Consider the following 12190-nt stretch of genomic DNA (forward strand, 5'->3'; position numbering starts at 1 on the left):
TTTAAAATACAAGGGGTATGTGACATTCACCTCGTCATCCCCAGGACCTGGCTGGGAAGATAATTGGCTGGAGGACTGATGAACTATGTGGTTATTGAGAGCAGAAGACATTCTTGGACGTGCTTCCCAAGTAAATCTAAGTATTGTTATTTCCCCAGGAAGATGTGGGCCCAAAAGAGGTGCTTAGGAATTCCCATGATCTGCTTGAGACAATGACTTTAGACAAACTGTTCCCTGCAAATTTGTACCATCTGTCCTTTTGAAGAATATGAAGGAGAGAGCTATTTAAACACACACACACACACACACACACACACAAATAAAAAGCACAAATGCATTTGTAGTTTCTCATAATGTTAAAAGTTTGCAGGCTCCACGAAGCAGTAAGGAAAACCTGTGAAGTGGATTTAAATTTCACAAAAAAATGCCTTTTACAAGTGCTTGTTCTAGGTGACCAAAAATTTGAGATTAATAGAAAAGTGGTTCCAATAAGGAAATACTCCAGGCTGGGAACACCTAGAGAGTCAGATTTTACTTCAGCCCTCTACCCCTTCCTCTTCCTCCTCCTCTCCTTCCCCTTCCCCCTCTCCTCCTCCTCCTCCTCCTTCTTCTCCTCCTCTTCCCCATTCTTTTCCTTTGATTCTTTTTTTCTTTCCATTTTCCTTTTCAGGTCCCTTTCTTTCCTGTCTGTCTTTCTGTCTGTCTTAATTCATATCCCTGAGAATGGCCCCAAAGCTCCTGGTGTCACAGGTTGTTTATGTAGAAAAAGGTGATACTTGATAGTTTCTTCTAAACTTGACTTAGTGATGGAGTGTAAGTAATAGTAAAGCAGTGTGTGCTGTTACTTGTAGTCACATAACCGTAAACTGTTTGCATGATTTTGCTAAATTATAGACTCAGAAAGTCTTGGTGGAGTATTCTGCTTACTTCATAGTGGAGTGGTTTGTGTATTTTATAGGAGGAAACTCCAGGTATTATTCTTGCATAATAATTGAATTGCCTAGTGCAGTCAAAACCAATCAACCAATGTATCTATGTGGCCATTGTGCCGAACTTCCCCTAGAAAGACATTCTAATTTTTGAATGACATTCAGATGTGCCCTGGGCAGGGCCACCTCATTTTCTTGTGTCTGCTGAGCAAAGCATAACTTGGCATTTTTGTTCTTGAGACGGGGGCCAGATCACAAGCTGCTTCTTCCCTTGAGTTCAATTCACAGAGATGCTGAATGTAATTTCTTTTCTTTTTTTCATGTGTGTGTGCGTACGTGTGTGTGTGTGTGTGTGTGTGTGTGTGTCTATGTCTGTGTCTGTGTCTGTGTGTGTGTTTTGAGGCCAGGTCAGTGTTAAGTATCTTGTTCCATTGTTTTTAGACAAGGTCTCTTACTGAACCTGGGGTTCACCATTTTGATTAGATTGGCTGGCCAGTCAACAAACTCTTGGGACGCACCTGTCGCTGCCCCACCTCCCTTAAACATATGCTACAGTATCTAGACTTTTCTGTGGATTCTAGGGATTGGAACTTAGTGTTGTATTTTAAAAATGGCTGGAGAAGGGCCCCACAGAAGACAGCACACATGTGGAGAGTTTTATTAGTGGGGGGGAGGAGAAAGGGAAAGGGGGTGCAGAGCATTCTTGTGGGGAGAGAAAGAAAGAGAGGGAAAGACACACACACACACACACAGAGAGAGAGAGAGAGAGAGAGAGAGAGAGAGAGAGACAGAGAGAGACAGAGAGAGAGACAGAGAGAGACAGAGAGACAGAGAGATAGAGACAGACAGACAGACAGACAGAAAGAGGGAGAGAGTGGGCAGGAGCTGAGAAAAGAAGAAGAGAGAGAAGGAGGGTGAGCCCCACCTTCTATGAGGGGACTTTGAACCTGTGCAGAGGAATCATATAGCAATGACGTTGTCAGGACCTTGCATATTGGCCAGGTCCCCAAGGGGGAAGTCTGAATGCTAACACTTAATCCCTCGTTCTTACCCAGCAAGCACTTTACCCACTGAGCCATCTCCTCAGCTCTGCAGCATGTCATTTCTTGTATCCCCAGAGACACAGACACGGTTTACATCTTTATAATGAATGGCACAACCTCATACCATATCTGTGTGGAAATAAAGCTTGGCTGGTTTATTGGTTTCTATTGTCTTCTGTGCACTACAGAAAGTTTCAATCTTTCCTAATATCTCCCTGGGAACTTCCTTTCCATACTAGAATACCTGCCAAGTTTCCATCAGCAGCTAGTCTCCCAAGCTGACAACCGAGTGGGTATTGAAAATCAGACTATAAACCTGAGTATTTAGTGGAGGCTGTGAAAAAACCTAGGAGTTTGTGGTGCATGAAAGGCAAGGGAAAAGAGTAAATGACCATAGAGCAATTAATGGATTTTCCTTATGCATTCATGATGGGAGAGGAAGAAGCAAGCATGGTAAGTGAACACAGACATCGCTTTTAGGCAACTGAGTTACACTAATTGCATTGTGTAACCTTGTACTTAGCAATGAGTTACTGGTAGTCAGCAACAATACAGTAGTTTGGTACAGAGTGGTTTGTGGCTCCACCAACTCCAGTGTGTCTAATTTTATTAATCCGAACAAAAGTGGGATACTCAAGACATGCTCCACCAGCCCAATTACCAGCTGACACCATTGGGCAATACGGTGTACACTGAACAACTAATTTTGAAGTCGTTCTTTTATTTGTCTTGTTCTTAAGGGAACAACTCAGACAGCAGATGAGTTTATGAGTGAAGGACTTGTGACCAAGAGGAAAAAATTGGAATTCAACTTTAGTGAACATATTCACTGCAATTTAGGGCATATACAATTCAGAGATTCTTTAAATTCAGTGTTGTGTGACTAACAGAAGTTATTTACTTCAAAACCATGAAGAGGGGAAAGTACATAAATATGGGAATGGATAGAAAGATGGTTTATAATGGTATGGGGATGACATGCTGTGTTTCTCTTCTGGTGTCTCCTCATTTACTCATCTAGAAACAGGGCAGTGTCTCTGCGTATTTTGGGAAGTCCTGCAGTGGAGAGATGGGCATCTAAGGCCAGGCCTAGCTATGCGTTTCTTGGGGGGTGTACTCTTTATTATTGTTTCATTGAAAATACATCCCTGTTACTCTAGAGTGACAGAAAGGAGAGTATGTAGCTTCCAACTGACTTCACTTCTGCGCTATGACTGCCAAAGGCTGCCAAGTTGATTTTAGGAGTAAAACATGAACACAACGACAAAACCAAGTATCTTCAAAGTTATTAGAAGTTTCTCCAAAAAATAATTAAAAGTACAGCTATGTGTGTGACAGCATTATTTGTAATAGTCAAGTGGAAGCCATCCAGATGCCTGTTATCAAATGTATTACCCCTCAAGCTCCTACTGTGTGTGTGTGTGTGTGTGTGTATTTAGAGTGTATGTTTGTGGGTGGCTGGGGAAGGCAGGTGGCAGGTGGCAGGTGGCATGTCCCTGCCAACACCTTCATTGCAGACTTTTACCTCCAGCACTATCAGTAGATACATTTCTTTTGGCAGAAGCCACCACACCTATGGTGATTTGCTGTTAGAGCACTCCCAGGAACAAATACAGATGTCCTTGAGGACAGCGGAATCTCGTCATATGCAATTCCCTTCTCCAAGCAGAGGCAGCATCTCTAAGTGTCAGTGTGTGGGTTATGGCTGGATTTGGCCTTCAGTTTTCTTTACAGGGATGAATACATTGACTGTGAGTGGGGCTGGGAGAGGCTGCTGAATGCTGGGGTGACTGCATGGGTGAGTTCTGGGGTGAACTGCAGCCCTGAGTGAGTCACTGAGTAACTTAAACACTCCTTCCTCCAGTTTTCTCAGCTGGGGGACAGGAATGGAGACAGAGCTCCATGCCCATTTCTGCGGGGAAGATCAGAAGGAATGAGTGCTTACAGCAATACTTGGGAAAGGTTAAACTGTATTAGCTAATAGAATAACTACTCTATATACTAGTATATAAAGGATACTTTATAATACACTGGGTTCTAAAGACTAGATAAGAAATGAGAGAAATTGGCACTACCTTTTAGGCTGAGCAGGTGACTTTTCCCAGTTTCTAACCTAGAAATTACTTTTAGGGAGATGGTTGTTCAGAATTTTTATTTGATTCCCATGTGGCTACCACAATAGAGATAAAAGGCCCCAGCAAGCTCAAGACTGACTGCCCTCTGTGAGCGCATCATTACACATGCAGAGCGCCGTGTGAAATCCTTCACACACATCGGCTCACTTTACGAGATGAAGAAACCAAGGCTCTGGAGTCTGTGTCTTGCTTATTTGGGAGTCAAGCTGGCACTGATCATGGGATTCCACCTGGGGTGCTGTGTCACAGCACGCTGCCTCCTACAGCAACTGATGCTATCTGAATGTCCAAAAAGGATGCTCTCAACTGGAGAGACCAAGACTCACTGGCAATAAATTTGAGGTAATTGTAAAGTTTCTTAAAGTATATGGAAATAAAGAAGCTACTGCCCCCACTCTCGAACTATAAATCCTTGAAACAGTGCTGCAGACTGAAAACGACATGAGGCTTCCAGATGTCTGCAGGAGACAGGGATAGATACCTCTCATCTGTACTCTTCCCTGTGAGCTAATGAGTGCTTTTATAATAATTTTGAATAGGGGCAGGCAGGCTAGGTTTCCTTTTTTTCTTAATAAAGAGTAGTAATAATTTTAAAACAAAATAAGATGTGTGCCCTTCTGTGAACACTAACCATTCTCACTTTGTGACTATTTTTATCTTGGAAGGCAATGTCTTCATTTTTCTGTATTTGTTATATGAATTTATCCCACCTGGATAACTAAATGTTTATTAAAAACATTCCTCTCATACCAAAGGCCTTCCAGGATAAACTGCTGCATCATATAAATTAAAGATGAAGGATACTGAAACAGAAGCAGTCCTCAACCAGAGACCCATAAATAAGGCAGGAGCTGGTGCTCCGCTACTGCGCTTTTGGCATTTATCCTGCTATGGGCTTTTTCTAGGCCAGGGGATTGTAACCTACAGTCAAAGGTTGGGGAAGGTGGCAGTTATGTAACCCTTGCAATTTATGCAAATGTGCACAGATGGAACATTTTTCAGTAGACACCTCAATGGTTCCTCTAAGTCTTTAAGCCAAGAATCACACTGTTTTGAGATAAAATAAAGCTAATTGCCAGTTTCCTCCTTTGCCTCATCTCCATTGTCAATACAATATTCCATATGCTGTAAATGTTTGCTGGTTGCTTGACAGAGAACTGGGATTTCATTTTAGTAAAGACATAATGTGACCATGAGAAGGGTCACATTTCTAAAAGATTTCTAGAAGTTCAAGATACGAACAGAGGAACTCACCTGAACAGGAGGGTCCAGGCTGATGCACAGATGTGCCTCTCTTCTGAATGATCTGGTGTAGATGACCTCTCTTCTCTGGGCTTTATTTCTTCATCTGTGAATAAAGATTTCAGTGAAATTAAGCCAAAGATGCCATCAAACTTTACAACAATCCTGTCCCCTGTGAAATGTCACTTAACCATTCAGACTCTCTTCCACAAAGCCTAGGGTATACTGTGAAGAAGCAAGGAACATGCTAACATTATTTTAAAATTTATTTTGGGGGGAAATCAGAGTTTAAGAGTATGATGCTGGCTGATGACTTTGCAATGTGTCCTGAGAACTGGTTGAGGATATAAGATCCTTGCCTCAACTTTCACTGAAGTAGCCTACTCTTACCCTGTTTCTAGGATTGGATTTCTGGGCAACTTTTTTTTTTTTTTCCCCAAACAGGGGATGTTTCTTGTTTTCAAATAGTATATTAATATGGGGGATGGGGAGAGGAAAAAGAAATTAGGATAATCTTTGAGTTTAAAAATTTGACCTTAGGCATGATGATAGACTGTGTGTGATAAGTAATTGAATATTCTTATATATCTGCCAAGTATAATGCCACAGTTGAGTAAAAGGGGCTGTAGCTCTTTATCTTGGGTAGAGCTTTTATTGTTTCTGAGAGACACCATGACCACAACAACTCATAAAAAAACGTTTAATTTGGATGGCTCACTTATGGTGTCAGAGGTTCAATCCATTATCGTCATGGCGGGAAGCATGGTGGTGTGCATGCAGGCATGGTGCTGGAGTAGTTGGGAATCCTACGTCTTGACTCCAAGGTATCAGGAAGTCTACTGACTGTCACATTCACTGACGCTTGAGAAAAAGACCCCCCCCCTCCCTGCAGCGATGCACTTCCTGCACCCAGGCCACACCTCCTAATAGTGCCACTCCCTTTGGGGGCCATTCCTGTTCAAACCACGGTACTCTTCTTCTAGCTCTTAGAAAAGGCTATGCCAGTCAGCTGAGCACATCCTCACGGTTTGGAAAATCTCCAGAGAGGAAGGAGTTAGCAGTCTCAAAAGGACTGGTGTTCTAAATGACACTACACACGGTCGGTCACAGAGAAGGTTTAGAACCAACCACTTTATTGTTTGCCTGAGGTGAATCCCAGAAAAACAATTGACTGTAAAAGCTATGTAAAGCAGGAGGGCGGGGTTGGAGGGATGGGTAGTGACAGAGAACTTGCCTAGCATGCGAAGTAAGCACAAATACATAAAAAATAAAGGGGAATGGGGTGTCTTGGTGAGATACTGAAGGTGCCGGTAGGAAAATGGGATTGCTTAATATGCCTTCCCCAGACTGCCATGAACCGGGAGGCAGGATTTAAGATGAGATTACAGTAGCGGGCATGGTAGTACACGTCTGTAATCTTAGTTAGCTTCTGGGTGGCGGAGGTAGAAGTTCAAGACTAAAGAGTGCACTTGAGTTCAGCTTTCTCAAAGAACCATGGGGAAAAATAGAGACAGAATTATTAAAATTTCACCAATTCTATGATCCAGTCTCTATAGCAGAAAAAAAAATGACATAGGAGAATGTGTTAATTGGTTAATATTTTACTTTATGCATCCTGAACTTACTTTTTAATGACATTCTAGAGGTTGTTAACCCTCTCTGAGCATGGGTTACATGAATAATACGTGTGATTCATGATCTTTGCAGGTTGTAGAGATTAATTCTTACAACATAGTAAAGCATTTTTTATTATAGCTGATGTAAGGACAAATTTATCTCAGTTATTATCTGTTTCTCACATTTTCTATGCAATTCTCCCTCTTATCTGAGAGATTTCTGCTTATTCCTTTGAACACCTTAGACACAAACTAGGTAGGTGGGTAAGAGGACAGTGAGCCAGGTAGGTGGGTAAGGGGACAGTGAGCCAGGTAGGTGGGTAAGGGGACAGTGAGCCAGGTAGGTGGGTAAGGGGACAGTGAGCCAGGTAGGTGGGTAAGGGGACAGTGAGCCAGGTAGGTGGGTAAGGGGACAGTGAGCCAGGTGGGTGGGTAAGGGGACAGTGAGCCAGGTAGGTGGGTAAGGATGGTTCCGGGAACTGGGGATTGACCAGGAAGAAGGCAGTAGGTGCGGTGGTGCAGTGTGTTCTGTATGCACCTCATCTGTTTTCTTCTCAGTGGAGGAAACCGGGAAGCAGCTTTACTTTCTCTTCCCTTTTGTCCTACATTATAATCCGATTTTCCTGTCAGTCAAATTCAGAATGAGGTCAACTTGACTGGTGTTCTCGTTCTCTATCTCTCTGCTTAGACTTTTAGACAATGAAATAACTTATTACAATAAAAGGTAGCTAACTGGGTGTGGTAGCACTAGCCTTGACATGCCTATAATCCTAGCACTTTTCTGGCTGGTGGATCTCTGTAAGTTAGAGGCTAGCCTGGTCTATGTGTGAGTTTTAGGCCAGGCAGAGTTACATGGTAAGACCCTGTCTCAAAAATTTTTTTTAATTAAATAAAATAAAAGTATGTGAAGGCTCAGTCTCCCCATGGTGGGGACATGTGCTGTTTATGGCTTTCTCTTCTATCTCTGCCTAATGTGCCTAGCAACAGAGCTACCCACAAAGCAACAAACATTTTTCAATTGTTGTGTAAAAAACCCGGGAGCAGCAGTTTGCTACTCTTAGCAGAACAAACTCACAGAATCCCATTCTTTCAGGCGTCCTGACAACTCAAGTGAGTGTCCATCCCCTCTGCGAAAAGAAGCTGCACTTGACCTCTGACCCATGCTGGCCCTGGATCCAGTTGGATGCGCCTGCCTCCTTCTATCACTACTTTCTGCTTTTCCCCTAGAAACCAAACTGGTACTCTACAGCTTCCACTGCTCAAAGTGAAGGCTCATTCCAGAAACTCACTCATAGCAGAACGGATTCTTAAGTAATTTACATAACAGGAAACAATTAGACGCCAGCTGATCAAAACCAATGTGTTAGAATTAGGATCAACAAAGTGATAACTCTTATCGCTTAAAGAGTGTCACACTTATGAGTAAGTTGTCATGTTTAAGCAGGTTGCATGACCTGTTTGTAAGATAAACCATGTAAAGCTTCGTAAGATAAACCTGCAGTTTAACATGTGGTATTTGCAAGGTCTATGCCAACTGAATAATCACTTTCTGTAGCATTTAGTTCAGTGACTTTTAGTGATTATTAAATTTAGAGGCATATTTGTAAGAAGTTGAATTTTGTACATATTATAATACTAGTAGATTCCACATGTATCTCCACATATGTCTTTGTTATTTACACACACACACACACACACACACACACACACACACACACACTTATAGACTAAACTTAGGATATACTAAAAGTCAATCTAAAAGTAACAGAATTAATTTACTTTATGTTTTAAGAAGGGCATTAGTTATGTGTGTTTCTTCATATTTATCATTGCTAAATACTAAAAATACTTTTTATTTCTAAGTTTCATTCTCATTATGTTTGCAGACAACAAATTTAATGTAAAAGTTTTTAGGTGGAACAAGTACCACAGAGAGCACGTGTAAACATTTCAGGGAAATGTCGTTTTATCAATTAACTGAGCTAAGGACATGCAAATCTCTGTGGGGTGACAGCTTCTCCTTCAGCTACTTCAAATATGTTGTTTCAGATAGCTCAGATAATCAGATGGTCATGACTATCTTTTTTTTTTTTTTTTGAGCTGAGGATCGAACCCAGGGCCTTGCACTTGCTAGGCAAGTGCTCTACCACTGAGCTAAATCCCCAATCCATGACTATCTTAATGTCATAAATACTGTCTATTTGTGTATACTAGTTCAGCTTTAGAGGAAGTAAATAGTGTCTAGTTAAGAGAGTTTGTGGCTTTAAGGGAAACATTGCTGCATTGTGGCTTTGCAAATAGTCCTTGCTTCTTAAACTTTGTTTTCTTTTTGGTGATACAGTCTTGGCTATGTAGCCCAGGGTAGTCTCAAACCCACCATCCTGTGTAGGCTTTTGAGCTGTAATCACAGATGTGGGCTACAGAAAGATTTCTTTGTTAATAATTTTGATGGCTGTTAAACCTGTACTAGCTGTGAAAAAAAAAATAAAACTCTGAAATGTAACAGTGAGAAATATCAGAGTAGCCAAGAAATAGAGGCATATTTAATTACCGTATTAAATATATATTGCCTACTCTTTGGTATTTTTTTCTATGTAATTTTTTCTTTTAAGCCCACTTGTGATTGTTATGGTGTGTTCTGCTTGGTTTTTGTCAACTTGACACAAACCTGGAAGTATTTGGGAAGAAGGAGTTTTAACTGAGAAAATGCCTCCATCAGATTGGCCTGTAGGTAAGTTTGTGGGGGTGTTTTCTTGATTGGTGATTAATGTGGGAGAGGACACCTCGATGCTGACTGTGCCTTCCCTGGGCAGATGATATAAGAAAGCAGGCTGAGCAAGCCATGAGGAGCAAGCCAGCAGTAAGCGGCATCCCTCCATGGCCTCTGTTTGAGGTCCTGCCTCTAGGTTCCTGCCTTGGCTTCCTTCACTGGACTGTGACCCAGGATGTGTAAGCCGAACAAACCCTTTCCTCCCCCAGTTGCTTTTGGCATTTTATCACAGAAATAGAAACTTTAGCTAAGGCACACGATGTACTTAATTTTGAATCCTGAGTTTTTCAGTCCATTTTACCAAAAGGATTTTTTTCAACTGTTACTATACAGATTTGAAAATTACTTCTTTACTAATTACAATGAACTAAATTTTAAGTTAACACAAATATATTCAGGTCATATCACAAATATTTACTGAGTGATTTGTATGAACCTAGCACTGGTTTGGATGCTGTACACTCTATAGTAGGGTGGCAGAGGGTACATGCATGATTGACGAAAGAAATCTGCAATATTTAATTTGGGCATTAACTTCTTTTGTGGTGCCAGGGCTTGAACCTAGGGCTCTGTGTGTGCCACTCTACCTCTGAGCTACTCTTTCCATCCATTATTGTGTTATTATTGCTTCCTAGTGTCAGGGACTTAATTTGCTCATTGGGTTGTTGATAATCAACCAAGGCGGGATTTTATATATATATATATATATGTTTGGATAAATGTTGTGTCAGGTTTAAATCTATTGCACATAAAAAGCTTTAAAAAAATCACCCTCCAAAGAAGTATGCAGCAGTCATGTCTTCATGACAACAGAAAATTGAGACAAACAAGGTTCTGTTGAATAGAATAGCTTCCTTCCTTTCAGTGTGGCCTGGATGTGTGTACCAGGCACAGTCATGCATGCTGTCATGCTTACATTTTTCTTTTTCATTCATTGTGTTTGTGTGACAGCTCATATGTGGAGGTCAGGGGACAATTTGCTGAAATCAGTTCTCTTCATCCACTACATACAATTCCCAGGGATTGTGTTCAGTCATCAGGATTGGTGGCAAGAGCCTTTACTTTCTGAGCTGTCTTTCTGGCCCATGCATGCTTTCTGCCACAGGGGATGCCTGTCAATTCTGAGATCCCAGGGCCACAGAGGCTCTAGTTCAGTAATTAAGACATTTCTTTGTAAGGTTTAGGATTCTCTGTGGATTCTCCAGTTGGAGAAAAACCCAAGGGTATTCTATTCCTTGTAGTTATTAAAGTCTTATTAAAGATAATTACTGAAGTTTCTAGATTTTCATTGATTGGTCCAGTTGGTTCTCTCTTCAGTTCATTTAAAATGTTACAGATAGCTTGTGGGACTGTGATAATTTTGACTGATGCTCTGACATACTCCCAAAAGATAATTAGATTTGCAAAAGATGCCAAAAAGACAATTTAATGCCCTAAGGCACAGGTAAGGCTCAATTTCAAGTAGGATTTGCTTCATGTTTCTTTCTTTTTTACATCACTGACACTGGGCATGATGTTGTTCTTCAAGGCACACTGCGTATGTATCAGGACTGGTGCTCTACTGATCTGTGAGCTGGACAGCAACAGAAGGATTGCAATCCTGGAAAAATTGCTGTGTATGTCCTCTGGAACCTTTTCCTTTTCTTTTTCTGATCATTTTCATTTTCTTGTTCCATATGCTACTTACACTTCTTTCCAAATTTTCTTTTATCTTTTCACTGACCTTGACATCAGCATGATAGCTCCAGCTAGGCATTACTGACAGCCTTTGATCCTATAATGGAGCTGAAAGAGCATGGCTATAATACTGGAATAGCAAATTGTCAGCATGAAAACTCTTCTATTTGGATAATAGCAGTAGATATTTATTGAGCGATTTATAGCCCAGGACTTTGCTAAGTTCTTTATAGGTGAGACCCTATAGGTTTCATTTGGCAATGCCATAAGGGTAGTAGTATTTCTGCACTCACGTTACAAATATGGAAATGGTAGTATTAGGAAATTTAAAAATTGACCCAAAGTTTTATAAAACAACCAACCAACCAATCAACTTCCCCCCAAACAGAGACAGAAATGCTCATATTCTGAAGTACTCTGACACATTGACTTGCTATGCAAAGAACTTTGACCACAGCCTAGCAAATCATCCATTTGTTGGCCCATCCATCCATCCATCCATCCATCCATCCATCCATCCATCCATCCATCCATCCTTCCTAGCCATTTCAATCAACAAGGTAGCAAAGATATAAGAAGGTATAAAGTCCATTAAGACTGACATGGTTACTGTCTCCAGACCACTTTCATGAGAGGAGGGACAAGCAGGCAAGCAGCTCCCAACAGTGTGGTATGTTCTGACAGGGAAGTAGTGGGTAAACCGGAGCATAGAATGGGGTGAAGAAAGTCTGTCAGGGCCAGGTTGGTAGGGCAGCACATTCTTGAAAGTCTGATCCTG

General features: G+C 41.3%; 1 protein-coding gene across 1 annotated transcript in view; it reads right to left on the reverse strand.

Annotated features, from left to right (window-relative positions):
* Sptssb (serine palmitoyltransferase small subunit B) overlaps window positions 1-12190 on the reverse strand; it is a 30457-nt gene that overhangs the window by 10508 nt on the left and 7759 nt on the right. Inside the window, exon 2 of the mRNA XM_036191533.1 lies at window positions 5362-5455. The gene's annotated coding sequence lies outside the window, so the exon portion shown is untranslated. The remainder of the gene's footprint in view (window positions 1-5361; window positions 5456-12190) is intronic.

The sequence above is a fragment of the Onychomys torridus genome, chromosome 6 (genome assembly GCF_903995425.1).
Source record: "Onychomys torridus chromosome 6, mOncTor1.1, whole genome shotgun sequence".
In the NCBI taxonomy this organism is placed as follows: Eukaryota; Metazoa; Chordata; class Mammalia; order Rodentia; family Cricetidae; genus Onychomys; species Onychomys torridus.